Raw genomic sequence first — 20,566 nt, forward strand, 5'->3', positions numbered from 1 at the left:
TGTTTTGCAGAATAAGAGTCCCAAAGAATGTTCTCCACCCTAAAACCGGAGGTAGCATTACAATCCGAGAACGACAGATCACATTGTGAGGATGCTCTGACCTCGGAGCCGGTTCGAGATGCCACTTTCCTTGCCTTTTTGCCTTACCCGTGCAATTCGCTGCAGAGATGTTCACACCTGGATATGAGCCACAGGGATACCAACTGAGTCGACGAGAAGCGACTCAATAAATTTTGCTAAACTCCACGGTGCTTATTAGAAATGCAGTTTCTGTTCACATCAATCTAAAAGGCAGTTTCTGAACATAGTAACAGAAGTCAAAAGGTAATTAGCTCACCCCACCCCCACTCCGGAAGAGGTGCTAAGTGCCCTTGAGTGCTTTTTTGTTCTCGATGTGAAGAGCTCTCACGCCTGAGTCACCTTCACACGTCTCTGGTTGCTGAGTGAATCACAAAGAAGGAATTTCACCAGAGCTACAACTGCCTCACTTCTCCACTCGCCCTCCCAGTTTACATTTTCCTGCTCGTCAGTGATTTAAAGAAAACCAAATGGATGCGATGTCATTCTGTAGCCTCTCTGTCGATTCCTCCGTTTCAGTTCCAATGTGGTTAGATCTCGGGGCGCACCTTAATACTAGCGACGCTATCAAAGCACAGGTCCAGAGGTTCCTCTGAGAGTGTAATTTCTTTCATTGCTGTTGCTGGTTGAATGAGCCACTAACGTGCGAACTGCTCCAAAACATGATTCAGGACCTCTGGTAACAACTCTCGCACGTTAAATAACGACAGACAGCTTCCAAATGATGTCCTTCATAGACGACTTTGGGGGTACATTTGACAGACAGACTTGTTCAGGAATCCGCGGTGCGCTGTGACACCAGCGCATCAGCTTCTTCCCTGTCTTGGAAACGGGCCGCCTGCGCAAGGAATGCAAGTGCGGTACTGCTTTTCGTGGAAGGATCAGAAGGCGGTAACTACACTCTCAAACAGAATGGCATATGATCACAATCAGGTTGGAGAAAAACTTTACAATGCTTTGCACAGTAATTAAATGGAGTTGCATTACATTTCACTACGAGAGCAGATTTGTTCAAGTAAATTCGAAGGCAGGTTTGCAGATGGGAAAGCAAGCAAGAAAACTCCGCTCCTGTCCATGTAAAATGCTGCAGTTGAAGAACAAAGCAGTTTCTGCCCAGTTTCGAACTGGGGACCTTTCGCGCGTAAGGCGAACGTGATGACCACTACACTACAGAAACAAGGCGCAGTCGCTACTGCTAAGGCTCAGTGGCACCCAGCACTGAAAGTTGAAGCCATTTTACCTTTCACCTTTCTGTTTCCAATCGCTCGTTGTTTAATGGGACTTCTTTAATTTTGGCTATGTGGTGAGCATGGACGAGATACACCGAAGTATCTGTTTCCACGCGGTGTGCGCCAATAACATTGTGTTGCTTACACCGGCTGTAAAGGATTACTTTTTAGCGGAGCTTGCCGTCGCAGTCTGTGGCACAATCATTTCGTCTGTTCGACTGCTCACGGGAAAGGTAGCGTTGTAAGACACTGCAGAAACGAACGACTTCCTTACTTTTGCTCCGACTGACCATACTCCGGGAAATTTTCCCAGATTCTCAGTTGAGGATTTTTGCAGCTGCAAGTTACCTCAGAAACCCTGTTAATTCGTAAGGTATTGAGCGAATCGCAAAACAGAAAGCATTTAACACGGAACACAAACAAAACTGGCAAACCAAATGCATTTTCAGACACAGCGAGCATGAATGCAAAATGTGAGACAGGCCGGGGGCATGAGTCATAAAGTAATCTCACAACGAACAACAGGGCAATTCCAAACTGCTCTTTCAAACATACTGGAGCCTGAGTGCACCACCACTTCCCAGACAATGCTGAAAAGAGAGAAAGAAAGAACACAATAAGAATGGGCCATGAAAAAGTGAATTTCACCAATCACAGACTCGATTAGATTACCTTTCCCTTCCGATGTCCGCAGGACGGAAATGAAGGAAATGGGAGAAATTCAATAACATGTGACATCGCAATTCATTGGAACGATTTTCCCATTGGCCAGAAAACAAAATAACGACGAGTCGTGCCACCGCAGGACTTTGTTTCACAACAGCAATGAAATCACAGTCGCCATTCGGTTCCAGTAAACGCTCAACTTGCCTGGGACAGCAGAGCTGTTTGCGATTTTCCACGCGGGAGGCGAACACGATCATGACAGCACAGACATCGGAAAAGTCGGCACTTTCCCACACCACAGTTAATTGCCCAGGAAGCAAACCCAATTTTCTTCGGTTTTCAACAGAAATGCAGCAGGAGTCGAAACAGCATTTTAACAAACTGCGTCGTTGGAAGCGATCAGCAGAAATGGCAGCGGTGGGATTCGAACCCACGCCTCTGTCGAGACTGGAGCCTTAATCCAGCGGCTTAGACCGCTCGGCCACACTACCAGCCAGCCGCGCTGCCCCATTTTCTTGCACTTCCAATTGTGCTCCTGCATAACAACCGATGCAAAGCCACGTGAAAAGGGTTCCATGATCCCTCTCCGACTCGCACAACTGCTGGGATGTGCCCGTCTACAATATCAATTTCGCAGCAGATAATGATAGCCCATCAATCCAGACAACTATCAATGGTAAGCTGAGTCTATCTTCTCAGAATCTTTTCAACTACAAATGTATCTGTGAGTGCGTGAGAACATGCGATCGGTTATGATTTGGTCAAATTACCATGAGCTGCTTGACATTACTGCAATTTCGATTCTTGCTTTGCTAAATGATTTCACCCTTTGATCGAAACAGGACAACTTTCACGTTTACACGGAACATGAAACACACCGGACTACAGGGAAAATGCACAAAGCTGAGCAGGCCGTGTTCCACATCATACCGCACAGCAGAGTTACAGTCACTGTGTCTGTTTTGCAGAATAAGAGTCCCAAAGAATGTTCTGCACCCTAAAACCGGAGGTAGCATTACAATCCGAGAACGACAGATCACATTGTGAGGATGCTCTGACCTCGGAGCCGGTTCGAGATGCCACTTTCCTTGCCTTTTTGCCTTACCCGTGCAATTCGCTGCAGAGATGTTCACACCTGGATATGAGCCACAGGGATACCAACTGAGTCGACGAGAAGCGACTCAATAAATTTTGCTAAACTCCACGGTGCTTATTAGAAATGCAGTTTCTGTTCACATCAATCTAAAAGGCAGTTTCTGAACATAGTAACAGAAGTCAAAAGGTAATTAGCTCACCCCACCCCCACCCCGGAAGAGGTGCTAAGTGCCCTTGAGTGCTTTTTTGTTCTCGATGTGAAGAGCTCTCACGCCTGAGTCACCTTCACACGTCTCTGGTTGCTGAGTGAATCACAAAGAAGGAATTTCACCAGAGCTACAACTGCCTCACTTCTCCACTCGCCCTCCCAGTTTACATTTTCCTGCTCGTCAGTGATTTAAAGAAAACCAAATGGATGCGATGTCATTCTGTAGCCTCTCTGTCGATTCCTCCGTTTCAGTTCCAATGTGGTTAGATCTCGGGGCGCACCTTAATACTAGCGACGCTATCAAAGCACAGGTCCAGAGGTTCCTCTGAGAGTGTAATTTCTTTCATTGCTGTTGCTGGTTGAATGAGCCACTAACGTGCGAACTGCTCCAAAACATGATTCAGGACCTCTGGTAACAACTCTCGCACGTTAAATAACGACAGACAGCTTCCAAATGATGTCCTTCATAGACGACTTTGGGGGTACATTTGACAGACAGACTTGTTCAGGAATCCGCGATGCGCTGTGATACCAGCGCATCAGCTTCTTCCCTGTCTTGGAAACGGGCCGCCTGCGCAAGGAATGCAAGTGCGGTACTGCTTTTCGTGGAAGGATCAGAAGGCGGTAACTACACTCTCAAACAGAATGGCATATGATCACAATCAGGTTGGAGAAAAACTTTACAATGCTTTGCACAGTAATTAAATGGAGTTGCATTACATTTCACTACGAGAGCAGATTTGTTCAAGTAAATTCGAAGGCAGGTTTGCAGATGGGAAAGCAAGCAAGAAAACTCCGCTCCTGTCCATGTAAAATGCTGCAGTTGAAGAACAAAGCAGTTTCTGCCCAGTTTCGAACTGGGGACCTTTCGCGCGTAAGGCGAACGTGATGACCACTACACTACAGAAACAAGGCGCAGTCGCTACTGCTAAGGCTCAGTGGCACCCAGCACTGAAAGTTGAAGCCATTTTACCTTTCACCTTTCTGTTTCCAATCGCTCGTTGTTTAATGGGACTTCTTTAATTTTGGCTATGTGGTGAGCATGGACGAGATACACCGAAGTACCTGTTTCCACGCGGTGTGCGCCAATAACATTGTGTTGCTTACACCGGCTGTAAAGGATTACTTTTTAGCGGAGCTTGCCGTCGCAGTCTGTGGCACAATCATTTCGTCTGTTCGACTGCTCACGGGAAAGGTAGCGTTGTAAGACACTGCAGAAACGAACGACTTCCTTACTTTTGCTCCGACTGACCATACTCCGGGAAATTTTCCCAGATTCTCAGTTGAGGATTTTTGCAGCTGCAAGTTACCTCAGAAACCCTGTTAATTCGTAAGGTATTGAGCGAATCGCAAAACAGAAAGCATTTAACACGGAACACAAACAAAACTGGCAAACCAAATGCATTTTCAGACACAGCGAGCATGAATGCAAAATGTGAGACAGGCCGGGGGCATGAGTCATAAAGTAATCTCACAACTAACAACAGGGCAATTCCAAACTGCTCTTTCAAACATACTGGAGCCTGAGTGCACCACCACTTCCCAGACAATGCTGAAAAGAGAGAAAGAAAGAACACAATAAGAATGGGCCATGAAAAAGTGAATTTCACCAATCACAGACTCGATTAGATTACCTTTCCCTTCCGATGTCCGCAGGACGGAAATGAAGGAAATGGGAGAAATTCAATAACATGTGACATCGCAATTCATTGGAACGATTTTCCCATTGGCCAGAAAACAAAATAACGACGAGTCGTGCCACCGCAGGACTTTGTTTCACAACAGCAATGAAATCACAGTCGCCATTCGGTTCCAGTAAACGCTCAACTTGCCTGGGACAGCAGAGCTGTTTGCGATTTTCCACGCGGGAGGCGAACACGATCATGACAGCACAGACATCGGAAAAGTCGGCACTTTCCCACACCACAGTTAATTGCCCAGGAAGCAAACCCAATTTTCTTCGGTTTTCAACAGAAATGCAGCAGGAGTCGAAACAGCATTTTAACAAACTGCGTCGTTGGAAGCGATCAGCAGAAATGGCAGCGGTGGGATTCGAACCCACGCCTCTGTCGAGACTGGAGCCTTAATCCAGCGGCTTAGACCGCTCGGCCACACTACCAGCCAGCCGCGCTGCCCCATTTTCTTGCACTTCCAATTGTGCTCCTGCATAACAACCGATGCAAAGCCACGTGAAAAGAGTTCCATGATCCCTCTCCGACTCGCACAACTGCTGGGATGTGCCCGTCTACAATATCAATTTCGCAGCAGATAATGATAGCCCATCAATCCAGACAACTATCAATGGTAAGCTGAGTCTATCTTCTCAGAATCTTTTCAACTACAAATGTATCTGTGAGTGCGTGAGAACATGCGATCGGTTATGATTTGGTCAAATTACCATGAGCTGCTTGACATTACTGCAATTTCGATTCTTGCTTTGCTAAATGATTTCACCCTTTGATCGAAACAGGACAACTTTCACGTTTACACGGAACATGAAACACACCGGACTACAGGGAAAATGCACAAAGCTGAGCAGGCCGTGTTCCACATCATACCGCACAGCAGAGTTACAGTCACTGTGTCTGTTTTGCAGAATAAGAGTCCCAAAGAATGTTCTCCACCCTAAAACCGGAGGTAGCATTACAATCCGAGAACGACAGATCACATTGTGAGGATGCTCTGACCTCGGAGCCGGTTCGAGATGCCACTTTCCTTGCCTTTTTGCCTTACCCGTGCAATTCGCTGCAGAGATGTTCACACCTGGATATGAGCCACAGGGATACCAACTGAGTCGACGAGAAGCGACTCAATAAATTTTGCTAAACTCCACGGTGCTTATTAGAAATGCAGTTTCTGTTCACATCAATCTAAAAGGCAGTTTCTGAACATAGTAACAGAAGTCAAAAGGTAATTAGCTCACCCCACCCCCACTCCGGAAGAGGTGCTAAGTGCCCTTGAGTGCTTTTTTGTTCTCGATGTGAAGAGCTCTCACGCCTGAGTCACCTTCACACGTCTCTGGTTGCTGAGTGAATCACAAAGAAGGAATTTCACCAGAGCTACAACTGCCTCACTTCTCCACTCGCCCTCCCAGTTTACATTTTCCTGCTCGTCAGTGATTTAAAGAAAACCAAATGGATGCGATGTCATTCTGTAGCCTCTCTGTCGATTCCTCCGTTTCAGTTCCAATGTGGTTAGATCTCGGGGCGCACCTTAATACTAGCGACGCTATCAAAGCACAGGTCCAGAGGTTCCTCTGAGAGTGTAATTTCTTTCATTGCTGTTGCTGGTTGAATGAGCCACTAACGTGCGAACTGCTCCAAAACATGATTCAGGACCTCTGGTAACAACTCTCGCACGTTAAATAACGACAGACAGCTTCCAAATGATGTCCTTCATAGACGACTTTGGGGGTACATTTGACAGACAGACTTGTTCAGGAATCCGCGATGCGCTGTGACACCAGCGCATCAGCTTCTTCCCTGTCTTGGAAACGGGCCGCCTGCGCAAGGAATGCAAGTGCGGTACTGCTTTTCGTGGAAGGATCAGAAGGCGGTAACTACACTCTCAAACAGAATGGCATATGATCACAATCAGGTTGGAGAAAAACTTTACAATGCTTTGCACAGTAATTAAATGGAGTTGCATTACATTTCACTACGAGAGCAGATTTGTTCAAGTAAATTCGAAGGCAGGTTTGCAGATGGGAAAGCAAGCAAGAAAACTCCGCTCCTGTCCATGTAAAATGCTGCAGTTGAAGAACAAAGCAGTTTCTGCCCAGTTTCGAACTGGGGACCTTTCGCGCGTAAGGCGAACGTGATGACCACTACACTACAGAAACAAGGCGCAGTCGCTACTGCTAAGGCTCAGTGGCACCCAGCACTGAAAGTTGAAGCCATTTTACCTTTCACCTTTCTGTTTCCAATCGCTCGTTGTTTAATGGGACTTCTTTAATTTTGGCTATGTGGTGAGCATGGACGAGATACACCGAAGTATCTGTTTCCACGCGGTGTGCGCCAATAACATTGTGTTGCTTACACCGGCTGTAAAGGATTACTTTTTAGCGGAGCTTGCCGTCGCAGTCTGTGGCACAATCATTTCGTCTGTTCGACTGCTCACGGGAAAGGTAGCGTTGTAAGACACTGCAGAAACGAACGACTTCCTTACTTTTGCTCCGACTGACCATACTCCGGGAAATTTTCCCAGATTCTCAGTTGAGGATTTTTGCAGCTGCAAGTTACCTCAGAAACCCTGTTAATTCGTAAGGTATTGAGCGAATCGCAAAACAGAAAGCATTTAACACGGAACACAAACAAAACTGGCAAACCAAATGCATTTTCAGACACAGCGAGCATGAATGCAAAATGTGAGACAGGCCGGGGGCATGAGTCATAAAGTAATCTCACAACGAACAACAGGGCAATTCCAAACTGCTCTTTCAAACATACTGGAGCCTGAGTGCACCACCACTTCCCAGACAATGCTGAAAAGAGAGAAAGAAAGAACACAATAAGAATGGGCCATGAAAAAGTGAATTTCACCAATCACAGACTCGATTAGATTACCTTTCCCTTCCGATGTCCGCAGGACGGAAATGAAGGAAATGGGAGAAATTCAATAACATGTGACATCGCAATTCATTGGAACGATTTTCCCATTGGCCAGAAAACAAAATAACGACGAGTCGTGCCACCGCAGGACTTTGTTTCACAACAGCAATGAAATCACAGTCGCCATTCGGTTCCAGTAAACGCTCAACTTGCCTGGGACAGCAGAGCTGTTTGCGATTTTCCACGCGGGAGGCGAACACGATCATGACAGCACAGACATCGGAAAAGTCGGCACTTTCCCACACCACAGTTAATTGCCCAGGAAGCAAACCCAATTTTCTTCGGTTTTCAACAGAAATGCAGCAGGAGTCGAAACAGCATTTTAACAAACTGCGTCGTTGGAAGCGATCAGCAGAAATGGCAGCGGTGGGATTCGAACCCACGCCTCTGTCGAGACTGGAGCCTTAATCCAGCGGCTTAGACCGCTCGGCCACACTACCAGCCAGCCGCGCTGCCCCATTTTCTTGCACTTCCAATTGTGCTCCTGCATAACAACCGATGCAAAGCCACGTGAAAAGGGTTCCATGATCCCTCTCCGACTCGCACAACTGCTGGGATGTGCCCGTCTACAATATCAATTTCGCAGCAGATAATGATAGCCCATCAATCCAGACAACTATCAATGGTAAGCTGAGTCTATCTTCTCAGAATCTTTTCAACTACAAATGTATCTGTGAGTGCGTGAGAACATGCGATCGGTTATGATTTGGTCAAATTACCATGAGCTGCTTGACATTACTGCAATTTCGATTCTTGCTTTGCTAAATGATTTCACCCTTTGATCGAAACAGGACAACTTTCACGTTTACACGGAACATGAAACACACCGGACTACAGGGAAAATGCACAAAGCTGAGCAGGCCGTGTTCCACATCATACCGCACAGCAGAGTTACAGTCACTGTGTCTGTTTTGCAGAATAAGAGTCCCAAAGAATGTTCTGCACCCTAAAACCGGAGGTAGCATTACAATCCGAGAACGACAGATCACATTGTGAGGATGCTCTGACCTCGGAGCCGGTTCGAGATGCCACTTTCCTTGCCTTTTTGCCTTACCCGTGCAATTCGCTGCAGAGATGTTCACACCTGGATATGAGCCACAGGGATACCAACTGAGTCGACGAGAAGCGACTCAATAAATTTTGCTAAACTCCACGGTGCTTATTAGAAATGCAGTTTCTGTTCACATCAATCTAAAAGGCAGTTTCTGAACATAGTAACAGAAGTCAAAAGGTAATTAGCTCACCCCACCCCCACCCCGGAAGAGGTGCTAAGTGCCCTTGAGTGCTTTTTTGTTCTCGATGTGAAGAGCTCTCACGCCTGAGTCACCTTCACACGTCTCTGGTTGCTGAGTGAATCACAAAGAAGGAATTTCACCAGAGCTACAACTGCCTCACTTCTCCACTCGCCCTCCCAGTTTACATTTTCCTGCTCGTCAGTGATTTAAAGAAAACCAAATGGATGCGATGTCATTCTGTAGCCTCTCTGTCGATTCCTCCGTTTCAGTTCCAATGTGGTTAGATCTCGGGGCGCACCTTAATACTAGCGACGCTATCAAAGCACAGGTCCAGAGGTTCCTCTGAGAGTGTAATTTCTTTCATTGCTGTTGCTGGTTGAATGAGCCACTAACGTGCGAACTGCTCCAAAACATGATTCAGGACCTCTGGTAACAACTCTCGCACGTTAAATAACGACAGACAGCTTCCAAATGATGTCCTTCATAGACGACTTTGGGGGTACATTTGACAGACAGACTTGTTCAGGAATCCGCGATGCGCTGTGATACCAGCGCATCAGCTTCTTCCCTGTCTTGGAAACGGGCCGCCTGCGCAAGGAATGCAAGTGCGGTACTGCTTTTCGTGGAAGGATCAGAAGGCGTTAACTACACTCTCAAACAGAATGGCATATGATCACAATCAGGTTGGAGAAAAACTTTACAATGCTTTGCACAGTAATTAAATGGAGTTGCATTACATTTCACTACGAGAGCAGATTTGTTCAAGTAAATTCGAAGGCAGGTTTGCAGATGGGAAAGCAAGCAAGAAAACTCCGCTCCTGTCCATGTAAAATGCTGCAGTTGAAGAACAAAGCAGTTTCTGCCCAGTTTCGAACTGGGGACCTTTCGCGCGTAAGGCGAACGTGATGACCACTACACTACAGAAACAAGGCGCAGTCGCTACTGCTAAGGCTCAGTGGCACCCAGCACTGAAAGTTGAAGCCATTTTACCTTTCACCTTTCTGTTTCCAATCGCTCGTTGTTTAATGGGACTTCTTTAATTTTGGCTATGTGGTGAGCATGGACGAGATACACCGAAGTACCTGTTTCCACGCGGTGTGCGCCAATAACATTGTGTTGCTTACACCGGCTGTAAAGGATTACTTTTTAGCGGAGCTTGCCGTCGCAGTCTGTGGCACAATCATTTCGTCTGTTCGACTGCTCACGGGAAAGGTAGCGTTGTAAGACACTGCAGAAACGAACGACTTCCTTACTTTTGCTCCGACTGACCATACTCCGGGAAATTTTCCCAGATTCTCAGTTGAGGATTTTTGCAGCTGCAAGTTACCTCAGAAACCCTGTTAATTCGTAAGGTATTGAGCGAATCGCAAAACAGAAAGCATTTAACACGGAACACAAACAAAACTGGCAAACCAAATGCATTTTCAGACACAGCGAGCATGAATGCAAAATGTGAGACAGGCCGGGGGCATGAGTCATAAAGTAATCTCACAACTAACAACAGGGCAATTCCAAACTGCTCTTTCAAACATACTGGAGCCTGAGTGCACCACCACTTCCCAGACAATGCTGAAAAGAGAGAAAGAAAGAACACAATAAGAATGGGCCATGAAAAAGTGAATTTCACCAATCACAGACTCGATTAGATTACCTTTCCCTTCCGATGTCCGCAGGACGGAAATGAAGGAAATGGGAGAAATTCAATAACATGTGACATCGCAATTCATTGGAACGATTTTCCCATTGGCCAGAAAACAAAATAACGACGAGTCGTGCCACCGCAGGACTTTGTTTCACAACAGCAATGAAATCACAGTCGCCATTCGGTTCCAGTAAACGCTCAACTTGCCTGGGACAGCAGAGCTGTTTGCGATTTTCCACGCGGGAGGCGAACACGATCATGACAGCACAGACATCGGAAAAGTCGGCACTTTCCCACACCACAGTTAATTGCCCAGGAAGCAAACCCAATTTTCTTCGGTTTTCAACAGAAATGCAGCAGGAGTCGAAACAGCATTTTAACAAACTGCGTCGTTGGAAGCGATCAGCAGAAATGGCAGCGGTGGGATTCGAACCCACGCCTCTGTCGAGACTGGAGCCTTAATCCAGCGGCTTAGACCGCTCGGCCACACTACCAGCCAGCCGCGCTGCCCCATTTTCTTGCACTTCCAATTGTGCTCCTGCATAACAACCGATGCAAAGCCACGTGAAAAGAGTTCCATGATCCCTCTCCGACTCGCACAACTGCTGGGATGTGCCCGTCTACAATATCAATTTCGCAGCAGATAATGATAGCCCATCAATCCAGACAACTATCAATGGTAAGCTGAGTCTATCTTCTCAGAATCTTTTCAACTACAAATGTATCTGTGAGTGCGTGAGAACATGCGATCGGTTATGATTTGGTCAAATTACCATGAGCTGCTTGACATTACTGCAATTTCGATTCTTGCTTTGCTAAATGATTTCACCCTTTGATCGAAACAGGACAACTTTCACGTTTACACGGAACATGAAACACACCGGACTACAGGGAAAATGCACAAAGCTGAGCAGGCCGTGTTCCACATCATACCGCACAGCAGAGTTACAGTCACTGTGTCTGTTTTGCAGAATAAGAGTCCCAAAGAATGTTCTCCACCCTAAAACCGGAGGTAGCATTACAATCCGAGAACGACAGATCACATTGTGAGGATGCTCTGACCTCGGAGCCGGTTCGAGATGCCACTTTCCTTGCCTTTTTGCCTTACCCGTGCAATTCGCTGCAGAGATGTTCACACCTGGATATGAGCCACAGGGATACCAACTGAGTCGACGAGAAGCGACTCAATAAATTTTGCTAAACTCCACGGTGCTTATTAGAAATGCAGTTTCTGTTCACATCAATCTAAAAGGCAGTTTCTGAACATAGTAACAGAAGTCAAAAGGTAATTAGCTCACCCCACCCCCACTCCGGAAGAGGTGCTAAGTGCCCTTGAGTGCTTTTTTGTTCTCGATGTGAAGAGCTCTCACGCCTGAGTCACCTTCACACGTCTCTGGTTGCTGAGTGAATCACAAAGAAGGAATTTCACCAGAGCTACAACTGCCTCACTTCTCCACTCGCCCTCCCAGTTTACATTTTCCTGCTCGTCAGTGATTTAAAGAAAACCAAATGGATGCGATGTCATTCTGTAGCCTCTCTGTCGATTCCTCCGTTTCAGTTCCAATGTGGTTAGATCTCGGGGCGCACCTTAATACTAGCGACGCTATCAAAGCACAGGTCCAGAGGTTCCTCTGAGAGTGTAATTTCTTTCATTGCTGTTGCTGGTTGAATGAGCCACTAACGTGCGAACTGCTCCAAAACATGATTCAGGACCTCTGGTAACAACTCTCGCACGTTAAATAACGACAGACAGCTTCCAAATGATGTCCTTCATAGACGACTTTGGGGGTACATTTGACAGACAGACTTGTTCAGGAATCCGCGATGCGCTGTGACACCAGCGCATCAGCTTCTTCCCTGTCTTGGAAACGGGCCGCCTGCGCAAGGAATGCAAGTGCGGTACTGCTTTTCGTGGAAGGATCAGAAGGCGGTAACTACACTCTCAAACAGAATGGCATATGATCACAATCAGGTTGGAGAAAAACTTTACAATGCTTTGCACAGTAATTAAATGGAGTTGCATTACATTTCACTACGAGAGCAGATTTGTTCAAGTAAATTCGAAGGCAGGTTTGCAGATGGGAAAGCAAGCAAGAAAACTCCGCTCCTGTCCATGTAAAATGCTGCAGTTGAAGAACAAAGCAGTTTCTGCCCAGTTTCGAACTGGGGACCTTTCGCGCGTAAGGCGAACGTGATGACCACTACACTACAGAAACAAGGCGCAGTCGCTACTGCTAAGGCTCAGTGGCACCCAGCACTGAAAGTTGAAGCCATTTTACCTTTCACCTTTCTGTTTCCAATCGCTCGTTGTTTAATGGGACTTCTTTAATTTTGGCTATGTGGTGAGCATGGACGAGATACACCGAAGTATCTGTTTCCACGCGGTGTGCGCCAATAACATTGTGTTGCTTACACCGGCTGTAAAGGATTACTTTTTAGCGGAGCTTGCCGTCGCAGTCTGTGGCACAATCATTTCGTCTGTTCGACTGCTCACGGGAAAGGTAGCGTTGTAAGACACTGCAGAAACGAACGACTTCCTTACTTTTGCTCCGACTGACCATACTCCGGGAAATTTTCCCAGATTCTCAGTTGAGGATTTTTGCAGCTGCAAGTTACCTCAGAAACCCTGTTAATTCGTAAGGTATTGAGCGAATCGCAAAACAGAAAGCATTTAACACGGAACACAAACAAAACTGGCAAACCAAATGCATTTTCAGACACAGCGAGCATGAATGCAAAATGTGAGACAGGCCGGGGGCATGAGTCATAAAGTAATCTCACAACGAACAACAGGGCAATTCCAAACTGCTCTTTCAAACATACTGGAGCCTGAGTGCACCACCACTTCCCAGACAATGCTGAAAAGAGAGAAAGAAAGAACACAATAAGAATGGGCCATGAAAAAGTGAATTTCACCAATCACAGACTCGATTAGATTACCTTTCCCTTCCGATGTCCGCAGGACGGAAATGAAGGAAATGGGAGAAATTCAATAACATGTGACATCGCAATTCATTGGAACGATTTTCCCATTGGCCAGAAAACAAAATAACGACGAGTCGTGCCACCGCAGGACTTTGTTTCACAACAGCAATGAAATCACAGTCGCCATTCGGTTCCAGTAAACGCTCAACTTGCCTGGGACAGCAGAGCTGTTTGCGATTTTCCACGCGGGAGGCGAACACGATCATGACAGCACAGACATCGGAAAAGTCGGCACTTTCCCACACCACAGTTAATTGCCCAGGAAGCAAACCCAATTTTCTTCGGTTTTCAACAGAAATGCAGCAGGAGTCGAAACAGCATTTTAACAAACTGCGTCGTTGGAAGCGATCAGCAGAAATGGCAGCGGTGGGATTCGAACCCACGCCTCTGTCGAGACTGGAGCCTTAATCCAGCGGCTTAGACCGCTCGGCCACACTACCAGCCAGCCGCGCTGCCCCATTTTCTTGCACTTCCAATTGTGCTCCTGCATAACAACCGATGCAAAGCCACGTGAAAAGGGTTCCATGATCCCTCTCCGACTCGCACAACTGCTGGGATGTGCCCGTCTACAATATCAATTTCGCAGCAGATAATGATAGCCCATCAATCCAGACAACTATCAATGGTAAGCTGAGTCTATCTTCTCAGAATCTTTTCAACTACAAATGTATCTGTGAGTGCGTGAGAACATGCGATCGGTTATGATTTGGTCAAATTACCATGAGCTGCTTGACATTACTGCAATTTCGATTCTTGCTTTGCTAAATGATTTCACCCTTTGATCGAAACAGGACAACTTTCACGTTTACACGGAACATGAAACACACCGGACTACAGGGAAAATGCACAAAGCTGAGCAGGCCGTGTTCCACATCATACCGCACAGCAGAGTTACAGTCACTGTGTCTGTTTTGCAGAATAAGAGTCCCAAAGAATGTTCTGCACCCTAAAACCGGAGGTAGCATTACAATCCGAGAACGACAGATCACATTGTGAGGATGCTCTGACCTCGGAGCCGGTTCGAGATGCCACTTTCCTTGCCTTTTTGCCTTACCCGTGCAATTCGCTGCAGAGATGTTCACACCTGGATATGAGCCACAGGGATACCAACTGAGTCGACGAGAAGCGACTCAATAAATTTTGCTAAACTCCACGGTGCTTATTAGAAATGCAGTTTCTGTTCACATCAATCTAAAAGGCAGTTTCTGAACATAGTAACAGAAGTCAAAAGGTAATTAGCTCACCCCACCCCCACCCCGGAAGAGGTGCTAAGTGCCCTTGAGTGCTTTTTTGTTCTCGATGTGAAGAGCTCTCACGCCTGAGTCACCTTCACACGTCTCTGGTTGCTGAGTGAATCACAAAGAAGGAATTTCACCAGAGCTACAACTGCCTCACTTCTCCACTCGCCCTCCCAGTTTACATTTTCCTGCTCGTCAGTGATTTAAAGAAAACCAAATGGATGCGATGTCATTCTGTAGCCTCTCTGTCGATTCCTCCGTTTCAGTTCCAATGTGGTTAGATCTCGGGGCGCACCTTAATACTAGCGACGCTATCAAAGCACAGGTCCAGAGGTTCCTCTGAGAGTGTAATTTCTTTCATTGCTGTTGCTGGTTGAATGAGCCACTAACGTGCGAACTGCTCCAAAACATGATTCAGGACCTCTGGTAACAACTCTCGCACGTTAAATAACGACAGACAGCTTCCAAATGATGTCCTTCATAGACGACTTTGGGGGTACATTTGACAGACAGACTTGTTCAGGAATCCGCGATGCGCTGTGATACCAGCGCATCAGCTTCTTCCCTGTCTTGGAAACGGGCCGCCTGCGCAAGGAATGCAAGTGCGGTACTGCTTTTCGTGGAAGGATCAGAAGGCGGTAACTACACTCTCAAACAGAATGGCATATGATCACAATCAGGTTGGAGAAAAACTTTACAATGCTTTGCACAGTAATTAAATGGAGTTGCATTACATTTCACTACGAGAGCAGATTTGTTCAAGTAAATTCGAAGGCAGGTTTGCAGATGGGAAAGCAAGCAAGAAAACTCCGCTCCTGTCCATGTAAAATGCTGCAGTTGAAGAACAAAGCAGTTTCTGCCCAGTTTCGAACTGGGGACCTTTCGCGCGTAAGGCGAACGTGATGACCACTACACTACAGAAACAAGGCGCAGTCGCTACTGCTAAGGCTCAGTGGCACCCAGCACTGAAAGTTGAAGCCATTTTACCTTTCACCTTTCTGTTTCCAATCGCTCGTTGTTTAATGGGACTTCTTTAATTTTGGCTATGTGGTGAGCATGGACGAGATACACCGAAGTATCTGTTTCCACGCGGTGTGCGCCAATAACATTGTGTTGCTTACACCGGCTGTAAAGGATTACTTTTTAGCGGAGCTTGCCGTCGCAGTCTGTGGCACAATCATTTCGTCTGTTCGACTGCTCACGGGAAAGGTAGCGTTGTAAGACACTGCAGAAACGAACGACTTCCTTACTTTTGCTCCGACTGACCATACTCCGGGAAATTTTCCCAGATTCTCAGTTGAGGATTTTTGCAGCTGCAAGTTACCTCAGAAACCCTGTTAATTCGTAAGGTATTGAGCGAATCGCAAAACAGAAAGCATTTAACACGGAACACAAACAAAACTGGCAAACCAAATGCATTTTCAGACACAGCGAGCATGAATGCAAAATGTGAGACAGGCCGGGGGCATGAGTCATAAAGTAATCTCACAACGAACAACAGGGCAATTCCAAACTGCTCTTTCAAACATACTGGAGCCTGAGTGCACCACCACTTCCCAGACAATGCTGAAAAGAGAGAAAGAAAGAACACAATAAGAATGGGCCATGAAAAAGTGAATTTCACCAATCACAGACTCGATTAGATTACCTTTCCCTTCCGATGTCCGCAGGACGGAAATGAAGGAAATGGGAGAAATTCAATAACATGTGACATCGCAATTCATTGGAACGATTTTCCCATTGGCCAGAAAACAAAATAACGACGAGTCGTGCCACCGCAGGACTTTGTTTCACAACAGCAATGAAATCACAGTCGCCATTCGGTTCCAGTAAACGCTCAACTTGCCTGGGACAGCAGAGCTGTTTGCGATTTTCCACGCGGGAGGCGAACACGATCATGACAGCACAGACATCGGAAAAGTCGGCACTTTCCCACACCACAGTTAATTGCCCAGGAAGCAAACCCAATTTTCTTCGGTTTTCAACAGAAATGCAGCAGGAGTCGAAACAGCATTTTAACAAACTGCGTCGTTGGAAGCGATCAGCAGAAATGGCAGCGGTGGGATTCGAACCCACGCCTCTGTCGAGACTGGAGCCTTAATCCAGCGGCTTAGACCGCTCGGCCACACTACCAGCCAGCCGCGCTGCCCCATTTTCTTGCACTTCCAATTGTGCTCCTGCATAACAACCGATGCAAAGCCACGTGAAAAGGGTTCCATGATCCCTCTCCGACTCGCACAACTGCTGGGATGTGCCCGTCTACAATATCAATTTCGCAGCAGATAATGATAGCCCATCAATCCAGACAACTATCAATGGTAAGCTGAGTCTATCTTCTCAGAATCTTTTCAACTACAAATGTATCTGTGAGTGCGTGAGAACATGCGATCGGTTATGATTTGGTCAAATTACCATGAGCTGCTTGACATTACTGCAATTTCGATTCTTGCTTTGCTAAATGATTTCACCCTTTGATCGAAACAGGACAACTTTCACGTTTACACGGAACATGAAACACACCGGACTACAGGGAAAATGCACAAAGCTGAGCAGGCCGTGTTCCACATCATACCGCACAGCAGAGTTACAGTCACTGTGTCTGTTTTGCAGAATAAGAGTCCCAAAGAATGTTCTCCACCCTAAAACCGGAGGTAGCATTACAATCCGAGAACGACAGATCACATTGTGAGGATGCTCTGACCTCGGAGCCGGTTCGAGATGCCACTTTCCTTGCCTTTTTGCCTTACCCGTGCAATTCGCTGCAGAGATGTTCACACCTGGATATGAGCCACAGGGATACCAACTGAGTCGACGAGAAGCGACTCAATAAATTTTGCTAAACTCCACGGTGCTTATTAGAAATGCAGTTTCTGTTCACATCAATCTAAAAGGCAGTTTCTGAACATAGTAACAGAAGTCAAAAGGTAATTAGCTCACCCCACCCCCACTCCGGAAGAGGTGCTAAGTGCCCTTGAGTGCTTTTTTGTTCTCGATGTGAAGAGCTCTCACGCCTGAGTCACCTTCACACGTCTCTGGTTGCTGAGTGAATCACAAAGAAGGAATTTCACCAGAGCTACAACTGCCTCACTTCTCCACTCGCCCTCCCAGTTTACATTTTCCTGCTCGTCAGTGATTTAAAGAAAACCAAATGGATGCGATGTCATTCTGTAGCCTCTCTGTCGATTCCTCCGTTTCAGTTCCAATGTGGTTAGATCTCGGGGCGCACCTTAATACTAGCGACGCTATCAAAGCACAGGTCCAGAGGTTCCTCTGAGAGTGTAATTTCTTTCATTGCTGTTGCTGGTTGAATGAGCCACTAACGTGCGAACTGCTCCAAAACATGATTCAGGACCTCTGGTAACAACTCTCGCACGTTAAATAACGACAGACAGCTTCCAAATGATGTCCTTCATAGACGACTTTGGGGGTACATTTGACAGACAGACTTGTTCAGGAATCCGCGATGCGCTGTGACACCAGCGCATCAGCTTCTTCCCTGTCTTGGAAACGGGCCGCCTGCGCAAGGAATGCAAGTGCGGTACTGCTTTTCGTGGAAGGATCAGAAGGCGGTAACTACACTCTCAAACAGAATGGCATATGATCACAATCAGGTTGGAGAAAAACTTTACAATGCTTTGCACAGTAATTAAATGGAGTTGCATTACATTTCACTACGAGAGCAGATTTGTTCAAGTAAATTCGAAGGCAGGTTTGCAGATGGGAAAGCAAGCAAGAAAACTCCGCTCCTGTCCATGTAAAATGCTGCAGTTGAAGAACAAAGCAGTTTCTGCCCAGTTTCGAACTGGGGACCTTTCGCGCGTAAGGCGAACGTGATGACCACTACACTACAGAAACAAGGCGCAGTCGCTACTGCTAAGGCTCAGTGGCACCCAGCACTGAAAGTTGAAGCCATTTTACCTTTCACCTTTCTGTTTCCAATCGCTCGTTGTTTAATGGGACTTCTTTAATTTTGGCTATGTGGTGAGCATGGACGAGATACACCGAAGTATCTGTTTCCACGCGGTGTGCGCCAATAACATTGTGTTGCTTACACCGGCTGTAAAGGATTACTTTTTAGCGGAGCTTGCCGTCGCAGTCTGTGGCACAATCATTTCGTCTGTTCGACTGCTCACGGGAAAGGTAGCGTTGTAAGACACTGCAGAAACGAACGACTTCCTTACTTTTGCTCCGACTGACCATACTCCGGGAAATTTTCCCAGATTCTCAGTTGAGGATTTTTGCAGCTGCAAGTTACCTCAGAAACCCTGTTAATTCGTAAGGTATTGAGCGAATCGCAAAACAGAAAGCATTTAACACGGAACACAAACAAAACTGGCAAACCAAATGCATTTTCAGACACAGCGAGCATGAATGCAAAATGTGAGACAGGCCGGGGGCATGAGTCATAAAGTAATCTCACAACGAACAACAGGGCAATTCCAAACTGCTCTTTCAAACATACTGGAGCCTGAGTGCACCACCACTTCCCAGAAAATGCTGAAAAGAGAGAAAGAAAGAACACAATAAGAATGGGCCATGAAAAAGTGAATTTCACCAATCACAGACTCGATTAGATTACCTTTCCCTTCCGATGTCCGCAGGACGGAAATGAAGGAAATGGGAGAAATTCAATAACATGTGACATCGCAATTCATTGGAACGATTTTCCCATTGGCCATAAAACAAAATAACGACGAGTCGTGCCACCGCAGGACTTTGTTTCACAACAGCAATGAAATCACAGTCGCCATTCGGTTCCAGTAAACGCTCAACTTGCCTGGGACAGCAGAGCTGTTTGCGATTTTCCACGCGGGAGGCGAACACGATCATGACAGCACAGACATCGGAAAAGTCGGCACTTTCCCACACCACAGTTAATTGCCCAGGAAGCAAACCCAATTTTCTTCGGTTTTCAACAGAAATGCAGCAGGAGTCGAAACAGCATTTTAACAAACTGCGTCGTTGGAAGCGATCAGCAGAAATGGCAGCGGTGGGATTCGAACCCACGCCTCTGTCGAGACTGGAGCCTTAATCCAGCGGCTTAGACCGCTCGGCCACACTACCAGCCAGCCGCGCTGCCCCATTTTCTTGCACTTCCAATTGTGCTCCTGCATAACAACCGATGCAAAGCCACGTGAAAAGGGTTCCATGATCCCTCTCCGACTCGCACAACTGCTGGGATGTGCCCGTCTACAATATCAATTTCGCAGCAGATAATGATAGCCCATCAATCCAGACAACTATCAATGGTAAGCTGAGTCTATCTTCTCAGAATCTTTTCAACTACAAATGTATCTGTGAGTGCGTGAGAACATGCGATCGGTTATGATTTGGTCAAATTACCATGAGCTGCTTGACATTACTGCAATTTCGATTCTTGCTTTGCTAAATGATTTCACCCTTTGATCGAAACAGGACAACTTTCACGTTTACACGGAACATGAAACACACCGGACTACAGGGAAAATGCACAAAGCTGAGCAGGCCGTGTTCCACATCATACCGCACAGCAGAGTTCCAGTCACTGTGTCTGTTTTGCAGAATAAGAGTCCCAAAGAATGTTCTGCACCCTAAAACCGG

At 46.5% G+C, this 20,566-nt stretch overlaps 7 non-coding genes across 7 annotated transcripts; all 7 read right to left on the reverse strand.

The window, feature by feature from the left end:
• Window positions 1-1,182: 1,182 nt before the first annotated feature.
• On the reverse strand, window positions 1,183-1,255 carry trnav-uac (transfer RNA valine (anticodon UAC)). Its single transcript has one exon. It is a non-coding gene; the product is annotated as a tRNA-Val (tRNA).
• Window positions 1,256-4,113: 2,858 nt separating this feature from the next.
• trnav-uac (transfer RNA valine (anticodon UAC)) lies at window positions 4,114-4,186 on the reverse strand. Its single transcript has one exon. It is a non-coding gene; the product is annotated as a tRNA-Val (tRNA).
• A 2,858-nt stretch (window positions 4,187-7,044) lies between these two features.
• Window positions 7,045-7,117, reverse strand: trnav-uac (transfer RNA valine (anticodon UAC)). The gene has a single exon. It is a non-coding gene; the product is annotated as a tRNA-Val (tRNA).
• Window positions 7,118-9,975: 2,858 nt separating this feature from the next.
• Window positions 9,976-10,048, reverse strand: trnav-uac (transfer RNA valine (anticodon UAC)). Its single transcript has one exon. It is a non-coding gene; the product is annotated as a tRNA-Val (tRNA).
• A 2,858-nt stretch (window positions 10,049-12,906) lies between these two features.
• trnav-uac (transfer RNA valine (anticodon UAC)) lies at window positions 12,907-12,979 on the reverse strand. Its single transcript has one exon. It is a non-coding gene; the product is annotated as a tRNA-Val (tRNA).
• Window positions 12,980-15,837: 2,858 nt separating this feature from the next.
• On the reverse strand, window positions 15,838-15,910 carry trnav-uac (transfer RNA valine (anticodon UAC)). Its single transcript has one exon. It is a non-coding gene; the product is annotated as a tRNA-Val (tRNA).
• A 2,858-nt stretch (window positions 15,911-18,768) lies between these two features.
• trnav-uac (transfer RNA valine (anticodon UAC)) lies at window positions 18,769-18,841 on the reverse strand. The gene has a single exon. It is a non-coding gene; the product is annotated as a tRNA-Val (tRNA).
• Window positions 18,842-20,566: the final 1,725 nt, after the last annotated feature.

This window comes from Chiloscyllium plagiosum, unplaced genomic scaffold (genome assembly GCF_037043375.1).
Source record: "Chiloscyllium plagiosum isolate Xiang-an unplaced genomic scaffold, Cpla_swu_hap1 HiC_scaffold_31, whole genome shotgun sequence".
NCBI classification, from domain to species: Eukaryota; Metazoa; Chordata; class Chondrichthyes; order Orectolobiformes; family Hemiscylliidae; genus Chiloscyllium; species Chiloscyllium plagiosum.